The sequence below is a fragment of the Manis javanica genome, chromosome 5, assembly GCF_040802235.1.
Source record: "Manis javanica isolate MJ-LG chromosome 5, MJ_LKY, whole genome shotgun sequence".
Lineage (NCBI taxonomy): Eukaryota > Metazoa > Chordata > Mammalia > Pholidota > Manidae > Manis > Manis javanica.
This window is the reverse complement of record NC_133160.1, coordinates 132,401,221-132,413,435: the sequence shown is the minus strand read 5'-3', so window position 1 is coordinate 132,413,435 and position 12,215 is coordinate 132,401,221. Positions and strand designations below refer to the sequence as shown.

Here is a 12,215-nt window from a genome sequence, read left to right as displayed (position 1 = left end):
AATCTTTCATTAAACAATGGTGTTTTTACTTTTTCTGAGCAAACTAACATCACTGCTCAACATATTCCACTTGTTTTGATCTGAACAAAATTGTCATTATTATAACTCAGTATCTAATATTCTAACTTTAATTTCAATGAGCATGTAAACTACATGCCAAGCCCTATTCTCAGTGGTTGGGATATAAATAAAAACTAGTAGCAGCTTTCAATGACTTACAGTCTGTAAGAAGAGGCAGACATGTAAGTAAAGAAATTATCCAAAAACATATGGTAAGAGACAGATCAGTGCTTGCACAGATTTTTCCAGGCATATAGAGCAGGGCTTTTAATCCTGGCTGGGAGGACAGAGACTGAGAATGATTTCTACTGGAAATGATGAGCAAGTACACAGATATGTATGCTCCAAAAGCAACCAAAGTAAAAGTTTTAACCCAATCTGGAAAGGAGAACACTAAAGAAAATCTTCAAGGGAATATATATAAAATAAAGTTTTCATCACAAAAGAAGAGGAAGAAGGACATTTCAGAATGTGCAAAGTCCTAAGGACATGACACTAAGAAGTGCTGCTTTGACCAGGCTAAAATGCAAGGAGGGGCACTAGAACTAAGGGCAAAAGAGAAGGCAGTATCAACTCTATGAGACCCTGTATCCTTGCCAAGCCTTGTCGGCTTTAGGCTGTGGGTAATGGGAAGCCAAGAAGCTGGTGACTGATTTCACATTGTGAGAAGAGTAACATAGATGAGCGGTTATGAACACACCCTTTATCATCATTCAAAGCTGGGCCTATTTATTACCTACGGGGCTTTGGAAAAAGTTATTTAATTTCTGTAAAGCTCTGAAGGCAATGGAGAACCACTAGAAAATTCTGAGTAGGAGTGCTAATGCTCCCAGTTTCCCAAATTGATGGTCCACAATCATTCCCCACTTTCATTGTCCAAAGCATCTTTCCCCAAACAACAGGGATTTGTCACACACTCTCAATTCTACACACAGACCTTCCTGAGTAGAATTTCACTGCTCTTTTTTCCATGAGTATGTATCTTGCTAATAGAGTGTCTCCATAGTGCTGGGGTTACGCCTTCAGATTAGTATAGTGGTTAAAATGTGGGCTCTGGGGTCAAATAAATCTGGGTTCTCCCCTCCTCCCACATTAGCTACATGGCTCTTTGATCTTCCTCAGGCAGTCTAAGCACAGGGACCTCTTCTCCTTTGCCAGGAATGTGCTTCCTACAAATATCCCTCTCTCTTCAAGTGTCTGCTGAAATGTCACTTTATCAGAGACATCCCTCTGACAACCCTATATAGAAAAGTGACAACACCCCATCCTGATACCTTATCCTAGCGCTCTCTTTTCCCCTAACTGGGCTTTTACTATTCTATACAATCTTTATTGCCATCTGACTGATTATACGTTTCCATGTTTATCTGTTGTTTATCTATCTCCCTCATAGAAAGACCTTCTATGAAAGTAGGGATTTTTGTTTTACTTATTGCTAATTCCCCACTGCCTAGAACAGCACCAGGTCCAGGTAGGTGCACTCAATTTATACTGAATAAGTGAATGAATGGTGCTAGTTGTGTAACCTTGCACACATAACTATATACTGAATAAGTGAATGAATGGTGCTAGTTGTGTAACCTTGCACACATAACTAATCCTCTCTTTTTCTCCATTTTCTCTTCCATGAGATGGAAGTAGTAATAGTGACTACTTCACAGGGCTGTTGGAAGGGTTAAAAAGATAATGTACATAAAGAACTTTCCTGATTCATGATAAATGTGAGTCTTAAAATTAAATGTGTTCAGGGGTTTGTAATAAATTGATGAATTCACTGACTTACTTACACTGAGTATTTTTTTCATACAATCATGATTTGTTCACATATACTAAAGTCACTTAGGGTTTGTATTCTCTGGCTCTTTGCTATTTAAACATTTTAGAAGAAATACATAGTTTCCATGGTCTTTAACACTGATGCAGTCAGGTCATATTTCCTTGAAAATTGTTTTTGTGACATAAACAATTTGACTGTCTAGATGTGTTTCTAATGTCTACCTCCTGTCCAAAACAGTTTCCTAACACACCATATTAACCCCCATATCACACATGATCATGTTAAGTTTACCAGGTTAACATTCCTGAGCTAATTCTGGTTCTCTGGATAATCGGCACTGATCTTCATACTTATTACCAGCTCTGTTGTGTCCTGTACCCACTTCTTCCCCAAGTCACTGTTACTGCTGCATGGTACCTCATGCTCACACACCTACATTCGCAAATGAGTTGTGTCTGGGAGTTAATCACTGCCTTTCTCCAACATATTCATTTAATCAGACATTTCACAATATTGAAGTTTCACATGAAATAAATTCCTGATGTCAAATTTTGTAAGTCAGGAAAAGTTAACTGAAAGCCATATGATAATAAGGATAGTGTATTTTATGTAATTCTTAATCCTCTCCAACTATACAAATTCTCTTTTCCTGATGAGAGAATATGCAATACATAGAGTGCTATCCCAACAGGGCCAGTGTGATAGACTATGGGTAGACAGTACTGCAGACTGGCAAACGTGTGGGTTCTGGAAGCAAACAACAAGGGTTCTAGTTCTACCACTCACTAGCTCTATGACCCAGGAGAGTTACTTCACCTCCCTGTTCATGTCTTCTCCTCTGTTCATTGGGCATAGTAATACTTTATATTTAGTAGGTTATTATAAGAATTGCACATGCTAATATATCTAGAACACCTAGAACAATGCCTGGCACACATCAGTGTTCAATAAACACAGCAGCCGCAGCAGGAGAAGTTAAAAAAAAAAATCAAAGGTCAGAATTTTCTTATAAGACTTAAAAGGGAGCCTGTTCTAGAAGTACATGACTTTTTTCCATCTGCTTGCATATACACATGAGTAACCACTGTTAGTAGCGTCATTTCTAGTATGAAAAGGTTAACACTACATAATGCAGATTTCATAACAATCACACTGAAACACTGAAAAGTCCAACTCAAACTATCCCCCTATATGTAACATGTTGATGTAAAGAATTTTTACTTTCAAGAATAAAGTAAGAAAACTTGCCTTAGATTACTTAGAGAATTACAGCTATAGGAAAAAAGTTCTTTTTTAAATGAAGGTTTTTAAGCAGTTTAAAGAAGTACCCACTTATTGCCTCATTAATCTAATTATATGGAAATTCTGTAGACTGCACACAACAGGACATTTTAAAATGAGAATTGTTACTTTGATGAGGGGTTCAGATTCTACAAATATTTCCAGACTGATTTATAAAGTCACCTTCTGGAATAAAAGTGAACATTAGAAGGATTAGTACATCAATCATCTTTACATCTTCAGCAGGACACTACCTAACCCAACACACTCAGATGAAAATTGACTGTTAGTTTTTAAAGGTACCTAAAGATAATTGTATAATATGCCTGAGAAAAACAATGTAGCTTCAAACAAATCAAACTGCTCTTAGATCCTATTTACACCTCATCTAAACCCTTTGTACTCCACTGTAAATCTACTTTACCTTGCTTAGTCTTTTCTCAAGTTAGGGAAGAGCTCGAAAACATCTTTTTAATAATCAGGCCCATCCAAAAAGCTTATTTCTTTTTTCATATCTAACTTAAGGAAGATTTTGAAAAGTTAAATAAAACATGGTCAATCTCGTGGCACAACAGTAGCACATTTGACTCCAAAGTTAAATAAAATGTAGTATTTAGAAGTATTTTAAATATCACCACTACCTTCTATTTTAGAAGCATTTCAGAATTTACAAAACAACTTTTATATCTCATTTGATCCTTACCTGATGACAAAGCCATTATAACTGCCCCCATTGAAAGAGCCTCAGAGAAGTCAATTGACTTACACTCAACCTGTCATTGGCAAAACCTGGACTCATACCCAGATAACTGACTTCTGAGCCCACTGATCTTTCTCGCATACCATGAGATGCTTGTACTATGTAAGCCATCAAAGACAATCAATTATGTACATTATTTCAAAGTTTTCATGTTGATTTTCTCTTTTACTCCTTTTATTTTCCCTTTAAATTCATAGGTGAGCCCCATCTAAGAATGGAATAAAGTGAAAAGTGAAGTAGATACACATTAATTCATGAAGCAAGCAAAGCTGGCTCTCAAGAGTCTGTATACTTTTTGTTTAAAGCAGCAGCATACTAGTTCCCTTGTAGGTCACTATCAGCTGACAGTCACTTTGCTACACAATGCCAATTATTGCCCATTTGTATTCAGTTTTCTTTATTTCCCTCCAAGAAGACTTTGCTGAGTTTTAAATCTTTATACATAAATATCATGTACATAACTGAAAAGGCAACAAATAAAGTCTAAATTTCCCTGAGGTGTTATTTCCAGTCTAGCTCCTATTTGATGTTCATTATATCCTTGGGAAAGAGAGGAGAAATAGCCTCTAGCTAATTTACCAGTGATAAAACTGAGACAAATTGTAGCTACTTGCCTAACACCCTGTCTTGCCAATGGGTTTCAGCCCCGGGCAAGTTCGCTATGGATCCAATACGACCAAAGAAATTGACAGCAAAACGTTCTTTGGGGTGAAAGGGTTTATTACCCAGCTTGTTCTCCCGGCGGTAGGTCAAGCACAGGCATCTCTGCCTCCGTGCAGAGCACTGGGCTGAGCTCTCTATATAGCACTATAATAGCTTATTGCCTAAAGGTATGGAAGCAATAGCCTAGCAACAGGTCAGTTACATCATCAGGTGGTTTAAGTTCAGTGAGGATCCTGGCCATAGGAACCCCAACTTCCCCACACACCCCATCTAAAGAAGGTAAGGTTTAAAGTTTGGGGACACCACTCAAAGTGCCATGGGCTGCTTTTGTGACCTTGAGGGATTCAGTTAATGTTTCTTATTTTTATTTATTGAACTCATGATGTCATACTTAATATAATTATATTATCTCATCGAATAACAACCTTCCAGGGTGTCTTGCCAATGGCTTTCTGCCCTGGAGAAGTTCACTATGGATTCAATGAGACCAAAGAAATGACAGTAGAACGTTGTTAGGGTGAGTTATACCCAATTTTATTCCCATGGTGGCAGGTCAATCACTAGAATCCCATCCACTCAGAGTGAGTCTGCATGCAGCAAGCCAGTCTCTGCTTCTAGGCCTCTCTACCCACACAACCATTTTAGTCTCTGTCCTTGGTGCTGCCACCACTCCAGCCTCTGCTCTGCTGTCCTGCAGCCTTGCAGCTGTGCCATGGTGTCGCCCAGAGCACTGGTGGAGCTCTTTATACAGAGTTAATAACAATGAATTGCCCACATGTGTGTAGTGAGCTACCCAACCAGGGCCAGGTGAGAATCCTGGCCACAGGAACTTTCACTTTATCCACACAGGGCAAGTATAATTGCCCTATTTCGCAAGTGATTCTTAAAGAGAGAAAATAATTTGTCCTGATCATATAGCCAATAAATAAGGATTTGAACTCGGGTCCCTTTGAATTCTAAAATCCATCCACTAACCATGATTCAACACTATTCTGTAAAACAAAAAGCCTGAACTAGAATGCCAATTTCTGAAATTCCTTAAATCCCTAACAAGCTATATTTTCATGGTTTTCCTTATGGTCTGCTGCTCCATGTTCACATGTATAGATAAAGTAAAGGTTCCTATGGCCAGGATTCTTACCTGGCCCTGGTCGGCTGGTTCACTACACACATGTGGGTGATACATTGTTATTGACTCTATATAAAGACCTCTGCCCAGGGGTCTGCACAACACAGTGGCACAGCTGCAAGGCTGCAGGAGAGCAAAGATAAGACTGCAGTGGTGGCAGCACTGAGGACAGAGACTGAGACAGCTGTGGGAGTGGACAGGCCCAGAGGCAGAGACCTGCTTGCTGCCTGCAGATTTGCTCCAAGTGGGCAGGATTCTAGTGATTGACCTGCCACCATGGGAATAAAGTTGGGTAAAAACGCTTTCACCCCAAGAACGTTCCACTGTTATTTTTCGGTTTCACTGAATCCATAGTGAATTTTCCCGGGGCTGAAACCCACTGGCAAGACAACACGCATGAAGTTTATTAACTTTGCAACACTTAGTAAAGATGGGTGAATATCCCATGCTGTTATTTTATTAAAACTTTTTCTTTTTCACAAGTCCAGTGATAATAATAAAATGAGCTAATAAAATAACATTCCCAGCAGCTTTCAGAATATATTAAACAAATTTCTACTCTTTTCTGTTTTTTGAAGTCAAGTTTTCCAATGAAATAAACAATTTCATTGTAGCTACTAGAACACATTTTTTTTTTGTTTCAATAGATTTCTTGAAACATACTGTGGATAAAATGAGAGTTCCTGTGGCCAGGATTCTCACCTGGCCATGGTTGACTAGCTCACTGCACACCTGTGGGCAATACATGGCTGTTGACTCTAAAAAGAGCTCCACCCTGTGCTCTGGGCATGACATGGTGGCAGGGCTGCAAGGCTGCAAGGCTGCAGGAGAGCAGAGCAGAGGCTGGAGTGGTGGCAGTGCCGAGGACAGAGGCCCAGAGGACGGCTGTGCAGGACGACTGTGCAGAGAGGCCCAGAGGACGGCTGTGTCCCAGAAGCAGAGACTGGCTTGCTGCATACAGACTAGCTCTGAGTGAATGGGTTTCTAATGACTGACCTGCCACCTGGAAATAAAGTTGGGTATAATCCTTTCACCCCAAAGAACGTTTTGCTATCAATTTCTTTGGTCACACCGAATCCATAGCGAACTTGCCCAGGGCTGAAACCCATTGGCAAGACATATACGGTACAAAAGTAAAATGTTTATCCTATGAAAAGAGCCATTTCATTACTATGCAATATAATTAGCTTCAATATTGCCAGTAATTACATAAAATGTCAAGTACATACTAAACGTATATTCTTTTTTGATAGACTATCTTGTATCCTTTAAAATCAAACTATTAATGATAAATTGTCATGTTTGAAGAAGGCTACAAGCCAACATCACACACATAATAATAACCTGCTAGAATTTGTTTTTTTAAGTCTCAGGAGAGTTCTGTATATGAAGATAGGGTCCTTCCAGTTAATTCTCAGCTCTTTATTCACCAGAATTGCTCAACTGTGAATGAAATCTTAGAAGCTGCCTTGGTTGGGCATGTATGAAATGTCAAATGCAGTCTCCTATAAACTAACAGGAAAATTCATCACCAAAGAAAATATAAAGAGGACAGTATTAATTTTTAAAAGGTGTCTGAATGTTGAATCACGGAGCCACTTCAATGAAAGGAAGGCATGCAGTTAAGAAACTTAGGGTGAAATGTGAATGCACTCCATTATCTTGTGACTAAACTCAGAGAAATGGTTTCTTCATGGCATGCATGGGAAGTTTAACTTACTCACAGGACTTACATAACAGTCACAGTATGCCAACAGAAATACAATGATAATAAAACAAACATTTTCAGCTAATTTTAAACATAGAGCAATCTGAGTCACAGTTTTTCACAGCAGGGAATAATGGCATCTATCAGTGGTGAGCTTAATGAGCTCCGAAGGTAGGTTTGTTAATTAACTTAATCACAGAGGTTGCAATAGTCGTCTCTCCTCTTGACTACTTTTTTAAACAATTACCTCATCTTTATCAAAATGATCTGTTATCCTTCATCTCAATAGAAAACAAAGCAGCTAAACACAGAGGATATGTAAAGTAGACTCTTGGCACTGGAATGCAGCCCTTCATTCATTCTTTCTTTTAGAATATAAGAAATTCCTGTGGTCTGGGCACTCAGGGAGGTATCGCAACCACAGCTGTGAGAGGCCTCCAGTGCCCTGCCCTCACAGAGCTATAATCTAGCAGGAAAGCTGGATTGGAGTGTGCTCCTGCAGAGGTGACCAAAGCAGAGAATGGGAGCTCTGGGAGGGTGGAACACCTAGCTGGTCTGGGTTTAGGGGTGGAGGTCAGACAGTGGCCGAGGATGTGACAGTGAGACCTTAAAAAGGAGTAGGAATTAGCCATTTGAAGAATGGAGTAACAGCAGGTGAGGCAGGAGTAGCATCATGGGTAGGGGTCCTGGGAAGAGAACTGGAGACCTTTACAGAGAAATGAAGATAAGTAAGAATGGAGCATAAAGCCCTAATTTGTCAACTGCTCTCAGCTTATGTGAAATCATCTGAGCCCTTGTAACCCACATTAGGATTGTATACTTTTTTCCAAGTACAACAGAAGGGTCATCAGCAATGAACTGAGCTGACCACATTTGCATGATCACTCTGGCCTCACTGCAGAGAATGGATAGGAGAACTGGTGAGAGGCTCGTGCATGGTCTAGGCAAGAACTGATCAAGGCTTGCAGCAGAGGGACTTCCTTATCAGATCAGATCATTCCCTGCTCAAAACACTTTCACATTTCCTACTGCCATTACACTAAAATCCAAGTTCCTTATTTATGTACTTCTACTCTTACCTTCTCAGCTTCATCCATTAGGCCTCAGTCACACCAGACTAATTTCAGTCCCCTGAATGCATCAAAGTGTATTCCCAACTTAGAGCCTTTGTATTCACTTTTCTTTTTGCCTAGACCCCTCTTCTTCCAGATGGTCATTGAAAAGCTGTCACTCATTCAACAAACATTTATTGAGCATCTACCAAATGCCAGTTCTGTTCTACAGCTCAGGGGTTCACTCCCTCCACTCCTGTTACGTGGCACTCCCTATTCCAAATCCCACCTGCCCTATTTTATCTTATTTATAAAATTTGTCACAGACTCAAATTGTGCATTATTAAATAGAAATTATTTTCATGAATTGGGAGTGGAAGTAGTCACAGGGCATTAAGGTTAGAAGCATTCTGGCTTTATCAGAATGTCAGCATCCTGGGCCATGTGTGTCAGTACACCCAGGCCACCAACACCCCATGGGCCATGGACTATGCCAGACACTGAAGGTACAACAATATACAAAGATGAACAAGTCAGGCACAGAACATCTCTCAATAAACGTTCAAAATCTAATTACAGAGACAAGACAATAAACTAATAATTATAAGACAATACACTATGATCTGACATAGGAAATAAAAGGTACTGTGTATGGAAGCAAAGATAAAAGTGGAAATGGAAGAAAGAAAGAGCAAGACATAAAATAACCAAAAGGTGGGAAAGCAGGACACTGAGGACCTGACAGAAGTTCAGTGTAGCTGCGGGAAGGAGCAGTAAAAGATGGAGAACATAAAAGTTGAAAAATATATCAAGAAGCATTTTTACAAAAGCTTTCTAGAACAAGTTAAAAGTTTTAGTCTTTACTGAGAAGGCAATGGAGAGCCACTAAAGGATTTTACCACAGGAGGATTATAATTCGATTTACTATTATTTGCACAGCCGAATAGATGTATGTATAAATGGCCAGTCTTACAAAAATAACCCCCAGAATGGACTTAAAGACTATAATGCTTTCAAAGTGTGCAGGTAAAATTTAACTTTTAAATATTATCAAAGTATGTAAATATAATCTACTCATTTCTTCTGATTGAAGGTTCTTATGTTGGGTTTTGCTCATTTACTTAACAAATATGAATGCCTATGCACCAGGCCCTGCTCATGAGAAGACAGCAGTCAAAAAAGCAGACATGAAAATGCTGCCTTCATGTAACTCATGTTCTGGAGTTCGTTTTTGGAACACAGCAAGTAGAAATCATAAAGTAAGAGGAATTAGAATTGAAGTTTCCTTAGAAACCACCTACTATACTTCACTTTTACGGAGAAGAAGACTATGACTGTAAGAGATTAAGTACCTTATCAGGGGTCATAAGGTTTTGGTGGAAAAGCAACTATCCCACAATAATGAATAGAAAATAAAAACTGCTCAGCAGCTGCTCAGGGACACCAAAAAAACCAGCAGAAACAGAAACAGCATTTCCTGATTCAACAGCTGAAAGGAAGATATTGTTTTAATGAGTTTTCATATCTTCTGTCACATTTGTTAAAGAATATTTTCATAACTATAAGTACATGATTGAACAAAGACAAGATCACTTCACAAATGTTAAGCATCACATTGGAATACATTTCAGGGAAGAAGCAGGATAGAAAAACAGGAACCCTGATGCAGCTCGTACTTTGAGCAAGTCACTCACAACTACCCCTCATTAATACTACATATTTCTTGCAGTATGGGGAAGTAATTTACACTAACTCACTCAACAAAAATAAAGCAACATGCAGAGTTAATTTGTATTGTTCTGACTGTGGAAAAAGCTGTCATTTTAAAGGCATGAATAAATATATCACCTGTTACAAATTTTTTAATAAGCATTACAATCTTGTGAATTATATACTTTTGGTTTGGTATCATAAACAGAAAATGTCCTTAAAAAATGCATTTTCCTTCTGTATAATCTATAGCTAATAGAAAATCTCTGTGATTGATTCCAGATCATAAATGTACTGAGTGTCTTTAACAGTGTAGAAATCACAACCATGTGTTGAGCAAACTAAATAAAATCCAGGATAAAGGATTGTTTAATTCCAGGGTAAACAATTGCACACAGCTTTGTAATGTTCAGAACAATAAAAGAACAATCTCCAACTGATATATAACTAAAGTTTCATCTCTTTCCAAGGAATACTCTAGTTTATCATTTCTTCCTTCAAAATGATCCCTTTGTCCAACAGTGGGATAGGCCCATGAAACCTCAAAAAAATGAACCAGAACATAACATATAAATTGCTTAACTATCATATAAAATAATTGGGGGTAACTGAACTTCATCACCATACAGATAAATGTTTTTTTATTCCTATTCTCTACCAGTTCATTAGTGATAATACCATAATCAACACAAACTTATTTATAATTTCCTTATAGCAAATAAAACCAAAGAAAATTCATATGGATTCCTAATACATAAACAGATTAATTCAATATGAGGATTTTAGATTACTAACACAACTAGATCACTTAGAAACCAAACACATATATGCCCTCTATGCCCATTTTTCTGACTCTGAAAGATATACTTTGAGTTCCTGAGGGGTACTTGCATGACCCCCCATTTGACAGGCCAATGCTTGGCTCCACTGCGGAACTCAATTCTACACTGGATTACATCTGTGTGTTTTGGCTAGAATTCAAGACTTGGAAAGTTAAGGATCACTTCATGTGTCAAGAAATTCTAAAATACAGAGTTAGTGACAGTTTTATAGAGGCTCTTAGAAGCAAACTCATCTGTTCACTCTATTCCATGCAAAGGGTTATTTCAAAAGCAGCATAACCCACTATTCTATACAATGATTTCAGAATCTATCACTCTATTCATCATGGGTGACACTATTTCCCTATATATGTGAAGTTTCAGAGATTATACATTGGGAAAACTTGATTTGTTAAAGTTATTATAGTCTTATTCTCCACTGGTTTTTGTTTGGGCTTGGTTGAGGTAAAATATGAATTTATGCTGCTGCTATTATTTACCATCTTTACTCCCACATATTTTTAAAAGCATTTTGTACCATCTCCCTTGGTACCTTAGAAACACAAAGCAATGTTGAAGTATTAACAGGAATGCACCTCTGAGAAAACAGGAATATACAATAGTTCTTTCTATACAAGAGGTTTAGGGGTCACAATTGGTTCAGAGGGTAGAAAAGAGAACTTACTTTGAAGTTTCATTTGCACAGCAAACCTATTTCTACTCATAATAAGGATGATGTAGCATTTTTCATAAAGCTAAATTATTCAACTTAAAGTGTTTTGAATATTGTAGGATAAACAATCTTCCATGTGTGTGTTGTGTGGAAAAACTATACAGGCCCACATGGATAGGAGGAATTAATATTGTCAAAATGGCCAATCTACCTAAAGCAATCTACAGATTCAATGCAATCCCTATCAAAATACCAACAGCATTCTTCAACAAACTAGAGTAAATAGTTCTAAAATTCATATGGAATCACAAAAGACCGCGAGTAGCCAAAGCAATCCTGAGAAGGAAGAATAAAGTTGGGGGGATTACACTCCCCAACTTCAAGCTCTACTACAAAGCCACAGTAATCAAGACAAATTGGTACTGGCACAAGAATAGAACAATAGATCAATGGAACAGACTACAGAGCCCAGATGTAAACCCAAGCATATATGATAAAGGAACTATGGACATACAATGGGGAAATGACAGCCTCTTCAACAACTAGTGTTGTCAAAACTGGACAACTACATACAAGAGAAT

The 12,215-nt window shown here is 38.2% G+C and overlaps 1 protein-coding gene across 2 annotated transcripts in view; it reads right to left on the bottom strand.

Moving 5' to 3' along the window:
• Window positions 1–12,215, bottom strand: part of SCFD2 (sec1 family domain containing 2) — a 398,635-nt gene that overhangs the window by 352,571 nt on the left and 33,849 nt on the right. The window lies entirely within an intron of this gene.